The 11,974-nt window shown below is 39.9% G+C and overlaps 2 long non-coding RNA genes across 2 annotated transcripts; one reads left to right on the top strand and one right to left on the bottom strand.

The window, feature by feature from the left end:
* Window positions 1-1,073: 1,073 nt before the first annotated feature.
* On the bottom strand, window positions 1,074-5,935 carry LOC146670894 (uncharacterized). The gene is made up of 3 exons (XR_014911386.1): window positions 5,412-5,935; window positions 4,829-5,143; window positions 1,074-1,893 (listed from the first exon to the last, which is right to left on the bottom strand). It is a non-coding gene; the product is annotated as an uncharacterized LOC146670894 (long non-coding RNA).
* Window positions 5,936-10,573: 4,638 nt separating this feature from the next.
* Window positions 10,574-11,648, top strand: LOC146670893 (uncharacterized). The gene is made up of 4 exons (XR_014911385.1): window positions 10,574-10,699; window positions 10,797-10,908; window positions 11,227-11,314; window positions 11,428-11,648. It is a non-coding gene; the product is annotated as an uncharacterized LOC146670893 (long non-coding RNA).
* The last annotated feature ends 326 nt before the right edge of the window (window positions 11,649-11,974 follow it).

Raw genomic sequence — 11,974 nt, 5'->3', positions numbered from 1 at the left:
CCCTTTTTGTGGTCAAAACAGGCATTTTTGGTGGAACCCACCTCTCTTCTACAGCTGATTACTAAAGAATGGAAAATGGTAGAAACAAGCTTTTTTTTTTGGTTGGAAGAAGAGAGTCTGTTCTTCATTTTGGTAGGTTCAGCGTTTATATGATCATAACACACAGTTTTCTGTGGCTCTTCAAAAATGAGTAAAAATGCTCAAAAACCCTGGCAGTGAATGAGTTAAGTTAAATAGATTGGTAGTTGTGGATATATTTGGTAAATATGGGGTTCAAAATCTTGCTAAAGGAGACTCTGTGGTACAAACTGGAGGAACCAGGATTTAAACCACTGAACTTCCAATTAGAAGTCCTGAGTCACAGTCATCATGGTTAAAGCAGGGGAACTTGGTATAGCTAAGGACCAGTGGGAGATGAATTTTTGAATGCCGTTGGTTTTCTTCAATGTCAGTAATATTAAAGTTTTGTGTACTATCTGTGAGTGCTATACTATCAGAATGTAACTCCCAGAATGCTTGTTATTTGATATGCATGAAGCTTCAAAAGCATATTAAGGATCTAATCACACCAGCTGATTTTAAGTCTGGCTGAAGTGATGAAATCGTTGGAGGTCTTTCTCTGTTCCCCCAGCCTGTTCCTCCTCATCAGTCGCTCCTTCTGCTCTAAAAACAAGCATCTCTGTGTTCTCCTTTTGCTTTGAATTCTGCCTTGTGGTGACCTGGAGAGACACAAATGCCTGTTTCCACTGTGCTCCTATTCTTTTCTTCCAGGTAAATATGCATTCATTGACTCTGATGAACAGTACCTTGTTGTAGAAATGAAGGCCAATGTTTGCCAGCACTGAATTTGCTGGATTTATACATTTATAAAATCAGTAAAACAACAAAAAAGATGTTTAAATAGACTTAGAATATACATGCTCATTTTACAAGTCATATATATTAACTTAAACAGAGTTAGAGACAATAGGCTGCCAGCTGGAACACTGATAGGAGGAGGTTAGGCTGTTACCTGGTGTACATAAAAGAACAAGTTGATTCAGTAGTGGTTGACAGCATTCAGACTCCACTCTTAACCACAGAAAAGACTCAGAGTGATTCAAAGGGCGAACTGTAGGATCCCCTCGTCAGACACAAAAATGAAAACCTAAAAACGCAAATCCGATAAGTACCCCATACCACACATTCATGGTTCAGTGTAGCTAAAACTTACTATCAGGATAGCATCAGTGAAGATTAAAAAAAATTCACAACCTTTAAAACACCATGGATGTGGTATGAATCAAACAGGATTGTGTTTGGCCTCACAAATGCACCCTGAGCTTTTCAGTATAGTATGGAAGCAGGCCTCAGAGACAAAATATGCAATCCATACTTAGACGATGTGTTGAGGATATGTTCTCAAGCATCTAAACTAAGACCAGACAAATGGGACCTGTTCAGAAATGAAGTGCTCTATCTCGGAAAGGTGATCCCTGCTGATGGCTACATGATGGATGATATAAATGGATGACCACAAATACTGCTAATGATTTCAGCATCAACATGTGGCAATGTAAATACGGTCTGTAGTGTCCCTCTGGTTCACAGATAAATCGGTTCTGCCTCCAGAGAGGTGAATTTCCTTGACAGCATTGCTGTTGCTTCATACACACAGCTGTAGTTGCCCTGGTGTCCATACTCAGCTGCAGGGAAACTAAAGGCAGGCGAGTTGTTGACAGCTGTCTTGATGTGTGTGATGTTGGAGCCCGAGAAGATGAGAATGAAACTGCCTGGAGTGGAGCTGAAGTTCATAAGGCAGGTGAAGACAAAGCTGTAACCCCTGGTTATCTCTGAACCTTCAGGACCCCAGACCAGACCTCCGCTTGGAGATGTCAGAGAGATGCTGGGTTTCTGCAGGGATTCCAGATATTAAAAATGGAAAATAAGATGAAATAAGGTAAAAAGAACATTTTTCTGCCTGATATTAAGCTAATGTAGTCAGTGTTTTGCTAGCCTGACCAATACTTTTGATCTGCTACATCACTAACATCAAGTCAATTAACTTTAATTTATCTTTGTAGAAGTTGGTTTGTCACATGATTGCACATTATGTTTGATAATATAAAAAGATTTAAACCAAAACAATCATGTGTTTCTAAAAACGGACATATACAAACTCTGTTTTAATACATGAACCTTATTTGTTCAATGACAAATGTGTTTGGCTTTTATTCACTCTTTGGCCAGATTTAGGCATCAAAGCTACTGGGACCTTATCATGGACCTACTATCAAAAGATAAATAGACCCTCTCACAACCCTGAATTGTAACTTTAAAATTGAGGGCCCTAATCAAGTAAATAATAATCAGCTTCTACTGTGATTTTAATACATAAAAGTACTGACTTAGAGCTTGACAACAGAAGAAATAAATAAAATAAAGTAAATTACCACCCAAACGCTGAAAAGAATTAAATCCAAGTCTGAGACTTAATAATTTGTTAATCTCTGTCTTGTGTTGAAAAGAGAAGAACACATCATACCTCAGTACTGCATGGATTTAGTTTTTTTTTTTTGCTTTCATTTCTGGTTTTCCAAAAAAGCTTGCTTTAAGTGGAAATGAAAGTTTTCTAAAGTCTCAACTCTGAAGACTCAACAATTTTATTTTTATATATATATATATATATATATATATATATATATATATATATATATATATATATATATATATATATATATATATATATATATATATATATATATATATATATATATATATATATATATATATCCTTTTTTCTGTTGCTAGTAGTTAGAGTAGTATTTTCCCCTCAGTGGAAACATTTTCCTGTAAACATGGGTCTCGGGGACGAGACCTGCCCATTAAAGTCGCTGTGCTCCCTCAGCTGAGCTCTACTGATATACTTCAAGTTACATTAAATCATGTTTGTTAATGAAAAACAAGACCACCCCTGTCACCAATAAATTATTAGAGTGCAAGCTCAATTTAATTATTTGGTTAACAGTAGTTTCTGCAGCAGTCGTGGTAACCAGCAGGTTAGATTTTAAAGTACCGCTCATGTGTCCTTGAAAGTAATTTATGATGGACTATGTTTATGACTATTGATTATTCTTAAATTTGCTGTGTAGCTAATAAAGGTGGCCCATTGTGTGAGTTTAGTAATAGTAGAGGACAGACTGTTGTAGTACTCTTCAAAATTCAAATGTGTGTTAGTTTAAAGCCTCTGGAAATAATGTGTGTGATGTGTCAGCATGTTTTTTTTTTAAAGGAATAACAAAATGATTGAGCCAAATCTGCCCTTGTCAAAGTTGCTTACTCATCCAGTTCAAATGCTCTGGTGCCAACCCTGACATAGTTTGTCCTTATTTTAAGATCTGTTGTACATAGGGATGGGTATTGATAAGATTTTAACGATTCCGATTCCATTTTCGATTCTGTTTAACGATTCGATTCCTTATCGATTCTCTTATCGATTCTTTTTTTTTAAAAAGGAGAACACTAAGGTCGATTAGCTTAGAACTGTGTTTTATATCTTCTCTTTGAACAAGATAGAAATTTAGGAGTAACATGGCCTTACAAACCCAACAGTGAGATCTTAAGAGATCCAGCCTACGGCTCTTCAATGGGGTGTCACAGGGTCCCCAGGAAAAAAATTGTAAATGTAAAATAATAAAATAAATATTCTTCTGTAGCAATAACAAAGTAAAACATAAATTATTCTGTAGCAATTACACAAGAATATCCAGTAATGTCCCTGCCTACAATTAAACACATTCACTTACCAAAGTGAAATTGGGGGCATCTGCTGTGGCAAATGGGTGCAAGCCTTTGACCACAAACTTAGTCACTGCTCGGTGACATTCGTCTATCCAGGCCTGAAAGGAGACGCTACCGGTAGACTGCAGCGAGAACTGCCAGCATCTGAGCCAGCCAGACTCTGTCTCTCTCATCATGGTTATCTAAATGCACAGTAATAGCAGGTTTTGTAATAAGGTAAATCGCGCTAACATAATGTGCAATGCTAATTGATTAGTTACCTGCAGTATTAACGGGAGAGGACGTGGAAACGCTACCGCTGCTGCTGGGTTGAGCTTCGCTAGTCCGGAGCGGATCAAAAACACGACATTCGTTGAAAGCAATCGCGTGTTTTTTGAGCAAATGCTTTTGCATGTTCGTAGTGTTTCCTCCCTCTGATGAAATCTCTACTTTGCAAGTATTGCACGTTGCCCTGTTGTCATCCTTTCTCATAAGTTGTAACCAAACTTTTGAGCGTTTGCGCCGCTCAGGCGCCGTGTTTCCTACTGGGTAAAAGACGCTACTCAACGTGATGACGTCATTCGGGGCGACTGGAATCGATAAGGGAATCGTTTATAAAAGTGGCAAACGATTCCAAGGAATTGAAACAGTGGGAACCGGTTCTCAACAAGAACCGGTTTTCGATACCCATCCCTAGTTGTACATATAATTTTAAATTAGTAAATAATACCACTGATATCAATTACTTTATACTTCTCTTTAACCTATTAATAAGTCATTCTTAAAAAATGGATCTTCAAATTTTGTTTGGGAAATTATTAATCAGAGTATTTTGAGTGCTTCCTGTTTGGCTGAGTGCTAGAATACTTAAAGTACCTGTTAACATGGACATTTATCATTTTACAACAGCTGGAATGCTAAATTTAAAAACTTACAAATAAAAAAAAACATTGTATTAAAAGGTAAGTGTAGAAAAGTTTCAATAATGTCTAAATATATAGTCTGACAGGGTTCCTTGCATCATTAGTTATAGTATCCAAGTATATATAGACCTCACGATGTCGCTCACCTGAACAAATGACACCAGCATCCTCACCATGACTACAGTTATGCTTCCCAAATCCTCTGTGCTGGCACTCAATTAGGAAACTTTCATTTCCTGAACAGTCCACTTCATCAAGCCAGATTTCGCCAGTTCCTTCACCAAAGTAAGCTGAGTGAGGAGCACTCAGTGCCATCCCACAGTTTAACTCTCTGCAAAAGATCTCAGCATCAATTAAGTCCCAGTCGTCATCACAGACTGCTCCCCAGCTGCTGTTGTGATAGAGTTCAACTCTTCCAGAGCACACAGTTGACCCAGCTCCAGCCAATCTGATAGGCACACCTGAAAATATAAGTTTGGGATAAAAGATACAGTGTTTTTAATGTTAACATTAAGTCACAATAATTATCAGTGTTCTTTGGTAGCTGATTTTATACATTTCAAGTTTTCAGGGGAACAAGGGGAATCAAGCTAATCCAAGTGCAAAACAAACTATATTATGATTTTTCTTTTAAGATTTTCCTGAAAAGAAAATTCTAATTAATTAGAATAATCCCACTTGCATGTCTTCCGTGGAGGACAAAGTCTGGGGACAAAGGGGATGACCCACCAATCTCCAGGGGTGAGGTCACTGAGGCAGTTAAACAACTCCTTGGCGCCAGAGCCTCTGGGGTTCCTGAGTTCCTGAAGGCTCTGGATGTTGTAAGGCTGTCCTGGTTGACAAGCCCCTACAATGTTGAGTGGAGATCAGGGGCGATACCTCTGGATTGGCAGACCGGGGTGGTGGTTCCCATTTTTTAAAAAGGGGGACTGGAGGGTGGAAAGGAGAGTTCGTCCGTTAGAAGGAAAAATGCGTTTTTTTTGTCCTGGTCGCGGAACACTGGATCAGCTCTTTATCCTCTCGAGGATAGTTGAGGGCACATGTGTCACGATGAGTTGTGTGGCTGTCAGTGGCTGGACCCACGTGCAGGACTCGGAGACAAAACATTAACTTAAACGACGGCTTTATTTGCTGGAGAGTCACCTTTGGACGATACATAAACAACAACTTAAACTAACTAGACAGGAGATGCTGAAGGAAGACGACCATGGATACACACACAACAAACGTGGAGGACGCAACAACTGGCAGGGAAAAACACAGGGCTTAAATACATACTGAGGTGATTAGGGAATGTGAAACAGGAGGAGAGCACAGCTGGGACTCATCAGACATGACAAGACAAGGGGAGGCAAAACTCAACACATTGACATAGTACACAGACTTTCAAAGTAAAACAGGAAACTGAACAGACGTGGACTAAACTAGGGGATACAGTGACAGAAATCAAACCCAAGAGAATCAAAACACATCATGAAAACAAAGATAACTAATACAAACAGAAAAACACTGAGTCCACAGACTCAGGTCCGTGACAACATGGGAGTTTGCCCAACCAGTCTACATGTGTTTTGTGGACTTGGAGAAGGCATTCGACCGTGTCCTTCAGGGTGTCCCGTGGGAGGTGCTCCGGGAATATGGGGTGTCTGGCCTATTGCTAAGGGCCATTCGATCCTTATACAAACGTTGCAAGATCTTGGTCCGCATACCTGGCAATAAGTTGGACTCTTTCCCGGTGGGTGATGGGCTCCGCCAGAGCTGCACTTTGTCACCAATTCTGTTCGTAATTTTTATGGACAGAATTTCTAGGCGTAGGCTTTCACTTGGGTGGTCTCAGAAACTCATCTCTGCTTTTCATGGATGGATGATGTGGCTCTTTTGGCTTCATCGGGTGATGGCCTCCAGCTCGCACTGGAATGGTTCGCAGCTGAGTGTGAAGCTGTGGGAGTGAGCACCTCCAAATATGAGACCATGGCCCTCAGCCAGAAAAGGTGGATCAGGAACTCTGGATCAGGAACGAGTTCCTGCCCCAAGTGGAGGAGTTTAATTATCTTGGGGCCTTGTTCACAAATGATGGGAGAAGGGAACGAGAGATTGACAGACGGATTGGTGCTGCAGCTGCAGTGATGCGGATGCTGCACCGGTCCATTGTGGTGATGAGACAGCTGAGTGTAAAAGCGAAGCTCTCAATTTACTGGTCGATCTACATCCCTATCCTCACCCTATGTGTGACCGAAAGAATGAGATAGCGGAGAGATAGGGTGAGAAGTTCAGCCATCCAAAAGGGGATCAGAGTAGAGCTGCTGCTCCCCACATGGAAAGGACCCAGTTGAGGTGGTTCAGGCATCTGACAAGGATGCCTCCTGGGTGAGGTGTTCCAGGCATGTCTCACTGGGAGGAAGGCCCAGGCCAGACCCAGGACACGGTGGAGAGATTATATTTCTCAGATGGCCTGGGAATGCCTTGGTGTTCCCCTGGACAAGCTGGAGGAGGTTGCGCTTCACTGCTTAGGCTGCTGCCCCTGCAACCCAGCCCTGGATAAGTGGAAGAAGATGGATGGACGGATGGATAGAATAAACTTTACGTATATCACTAGAATAACTGACCTGAAACATTTCCATAGATTTCTTACCTGAACAAATGACACCAGCGTCTTCACTGTGTCTACAATTGTGTGATCCAAATCCTCTGTGCTGGCACTGAGTCACAGACCTTTCATTTCCTGAACAGTCCACTTCATCAAGCCAGATTTTGCCAGCTCCTTTACCAAAGTAAGCTGAGTGAGGAGCACTCAGTGCCGTCCCACAGTTTAACTCTCTACAAAAGATCTCAGCATCAATTAAGTCCCAGTCGTCATCACAGACTGTTCCCCAGCTGTTGTTGTGATAGATTTCAACTCTGCCAGAGCACCGAGTCGACCCAGCTCCAGCCAATCTGATGGGCACACCTGAAAATATATGTTTTGGATAGAACATACATTAGGTTTTGTTCTGAGTGAAATTTGTCCTGTTAAACTGCTGCATGTTCTTGACCACCATTGCTGCAGCTCAGTTTCAGGGTGCTGGCAAACTTCTTATAGCCTAGGCAATCTTTATATATGTGGAGGAAAAATTGTTTTCTTCAGATCCTCAGAGAATACTTTCCTATGATGTGCCATGTTAGACTTCCAGTGAACAGTATCGGAGAGCGTGAGAGCAATAACACCAAATTCAACACATCTGTTCCCCATTTGTACTTGAGACCTCGTAAAAGTAATGAGTCACATGACACCAAGACACATGACATCATTTGGGCACAGTTTGGACATTTTCACTTATGGATGTACTCACTTTTGTTACCAGCGGTTTAGGCATTTATGTCTATATGTTGAGTTATTTAGAGGGGACAGCAAATTTATACTGTTGTACAAGCTATACACTGACTACTTTACATTGTATCAAAGTGTCATATCTTCAGTGTTGTCCCATGAAAAGATATAACAAAATATTTATAAAATGTGAGAGGTGTACTCGTTTTGTGAGATACTGTAATTATGATTCTTCTATTAAGACTTTCTTGAAAAGGAAAAGTCTTTTAATTATAATAAAGTTTCTGTATGACACTAGAGAAGACTGACCTAAAATATTTTCCATAATTTTTATTACCTTACACTTCATCAAGCCAGATTTCGCCAGTTCCTTCACCAAAGTAAGCTGAGTGAGAAGCACTCTGTGCCTCTGTGCTGTGGGACAGCCTCTGTGCTGTGGGACAGCACGTCCCACAGCACAGAGGCTGGTAAACTCTTCTTGTTAATATTTTAAAAAAATTACAGTGTTCATATGTTTCATGTAGTGGCCACATAGTGCCTGTTAATACAAACTACCTGTCAGGGACGTGCAGCGGGGTGGGGGGGCTTGAGCACCTGCCCCTTTCCTGATGGGTGCCCCAAGTGCCCTTTTCTTGAAGCAATTTGTTTATTATTTTTTATGTGTGTGTGTGCACGTGGAGTCCTGCCTGTGCCCCTCAATGATAACATTTAACTATTAATCACAGTTTGGCTAAATAAAAGGATCTAGCTTGCATCAGTCACATGGTGACCATTAACCAATGCTCACTCTTGACAGCAGAGTGCTCTGGTTTAGAGCCGGGAACAAGCTCTTACAGAGCAAGTGCATTTTTTGCTGCCTTACCGATGCGGAGCTGTAGGGAAACAGATTAATTGGGAGACACAGACTGATGCAAAGGAAAACAATAAGAATGGTGTACAGCGTACACTGTAGTCTATAGCACACAGTATTAGCTTATTATGTACACGTTGGTAAGTTGTCTGACAAATTAAAACAAATCAGCATGCTGTGTGTGTGCGCAACAGCACGACAAACACTACCTGTCCTTTTATTAACTGCAAAAGTAGTGCTGGTCAATAGCTGTTTGCTAACTGGGTGTCAGGGGTTTGTAGCTCTGTCCACCATTTCTTTTTAGAGTAAGCTGCAGGGCTTTCCCCTGTCTTTCTGGAAGGCTTCTATTTCACTAAAAACTATCTGATATGCATATCCACATAATTATGGATTATTATAATTACGCTATTAAAAACACACTGTGTTTTAAAGATAATACATTAAGAAACTGATTATGTTAGATTAATAATAAATAATAAGAGAAGCATTCTGGATCAGCACCATGATGCAAACTTGTAGCCATAGTATATACAGTACCCTGGAGAAGGTAAGAATGTCACACACGTGTGTGTGTGTGCATGTGTATAGATATTTTAAAACGATTACTCATCATATAACATTGTCCAGACATATCCGGTAAGGGAGGAGGAGGAAACAGTGATTCTAGAATAAAATCAATAATGAACACAACTGCCATGTTTTGGTTCTATATAACATTTCCTGTCATTACTTTATTATGGATTGGGTGCAAGAGTTGTTAAGTGTGGATAATTAAATAATAGATTAATGCAATATCAAACTGTGCCTTTTTCTTAGTTGGACAGCAAGTCCAACAAGTGTTTCGGATAAAATGTGGGAGCCCGAAATTGTGTCTACTTTCATCTTACAATCCGGCATCAAATAAATTGCACTGCAAACAAAGTCTATCAACAAAGAAAACATTTTCGTTTCATACTTTTCCGTTATATTCCCTTACAAAGCTAGCTTTAACGCTTCGAGGGTTCCTTTGTTCTTGCCGTCGCCTCGGCGCTTGACCCAGACTTTCGCTCTGTAGTTGCTTTTTAGCATAGTACTACAAAAAATTGTAAATCTGTGATATATGATTGATAAACGTAAAGGTAACTGTATAAATGTGTTCAATGACTTTGTTACTTTTAATGATTGGTGAGCACCCGCTTCGATTCGCACTCAATTCAAACTTTACGCTGCACGCTCACCTAACTTTACGCTGCACGCTCACCTAACTTTACGCTGCACGCTCACCTAACTTTACGCTGCACGCTCACCTAACTTGCGTTTGCACCTTTTGTCCACACGTAAACTGCGTTTAGCATTTACGTGTGGACGAGGAAGACGGAGAAAACGCAGCGTCAAAGGTGTGCGCCTATTTTGACGCCACACTGTGCGCCATGTTTTTGTCTCGGTGCCATGAATTCCTACAATGGCAGACTTAGACAAAATACTGTTAATTTTATTATCTTCAGTGTTTAAATGCTTACATATACGGGTTTGCTTGTAATTGTTGCCTATATACATTTTAAGCTATTATTTATTATTTAGTTCAATCAATAGATCAAGTTTTGTAGTGACTATGAAATATATTGTAATTATCTGTTTCCTGTTTATCCTAGACAGGGCAAAAAAGGACTCCAAATTAAAAAAAAGATAAAAATGAAAGACTGGTGCATTGTGCAGTTTAGCACTGGTGGTACAGAAATAGTCCCTAGATCATGGATAAATTGTCATGGCCTCCATATCCTCCGTGAGACACATTCAGGATCCACGACACAGTAAAGAGGAGAGTTCATCCTGGTGCAACATGGCTCACCTATGCACCAGTCCGACTTCTAATAAGCCATGGTGGGTATCATCTGGATTGGTGTTGTATAAATGTAACAATAACAAGTTTTTCGTGTCCTAATTTATGTCTGGCCATACATTGTGTTTGTACTTCCAGACACATTTCACGAAGCAGAACGCAGTCTTCAGAAATATCTAAGTGAACACTGTGATACGTCTGACCTTCAGTCCGAAGCTGAAACTCAGACCAGTCATAAAAGAAAGCACAAGTAAAACTTTTTTTTTATTTCACAAACATATCTTTGATTGCTAAGAATTTATGATCTTGTCTTTTATACATATCTGTGGTGCTTGCATACTGCAATATCACCACATAATATAGTCCAAAAAGTGGAAGCTTGTAAACTTTTTATAAATGCAAAGCCGTGTACACTTGTGCACTTCAAAAATTCCTTGTATACTGTACCTTCTTGCACATCTCCGTTTCCTGTGTGTGTTGTTATAAATCAAACTGTAACTTTAGGAAAAAAATATTCCAAAAGCACATTTGTAATTACTTATGACCGTTTTCAACTTTTTTTCTTTAGACCAAATCCCCTGTACACATATAGTGACTCAGAGGATGAGCAGCCCACAAAAAATGGTTTCCCCAGGCCCCTCGAGTGAAAATACCAGGTAATAAAATACTGTCTAGTGTCTTTGTACATATCTGTGTGTGACACAAGGAAACGTTTGACAAGTTGTCTGTATTCTTAAATACTTAAAAAAAAATTCTCTTTTTCTGTCAGACCTGACGAGAGCTGTTAATGAACTCCGTGAGGAGGTCAGAGCCATCCGCAATGAATCGGTAGATGCTGGGGTACTGCCTCTGGATTTGCCCTTGCACAACATTGAGGAGCTAAACAATGCAGAGCCAGCTCTTCAATCACAAGAGGCAAATAAGGCAATGGTAAGTATATAAAGGTTATGTACACTTTGTAACTATAAATTGTAATAGCTGTCAGATGTGATTTAAATACATAACAACGGCCTGTTGATTAACCTGGAGGGTCTTAGGGTCGATTTGTGGCTTTTTCAAATTTTGATTACATGCCATTTGCACAGTGTTGAATGGACTATAGCCAAATTCTCCAAAAAAAAGTTTGATATGATTTTATTTCAAAATTCAAGTCTGACTTCCTTCAATTAGCTTCAGTGGCTAAGCTACAAATAAACTTACACTATTGGGCTTAGTGGTCGATTTGTGCCCCATTGAAACCCATTATAAACGCTATTTTTCACTGCAAATTAATTACGGTCAAAGGGATCGTCGATGTTTAAGTTTCATTTTCATTT

Source organism: Rhamphochromis longiceps, linkage group LG4 (assembly GCF_057381845.1).
Source record: "Rhamphochromis longiceps isolate RC_006_pf linkage group LG4, R_longiceps_female_GT1.1, whole genome shotgun sequence".
Taxonomy (NCBI): domain Eukaryota; kingdom Metazoa; phylum Chordata; class Actinopteri; order Cichliformes; family Cichlidae; genus Rhamphochromis; species Rhamphochromis longiceps.
The sequence above is the reverse complement of the archived record's forward strand: the minus strand, read 5'-3'. Positions and strand labels throughout refer to the sequence as shown.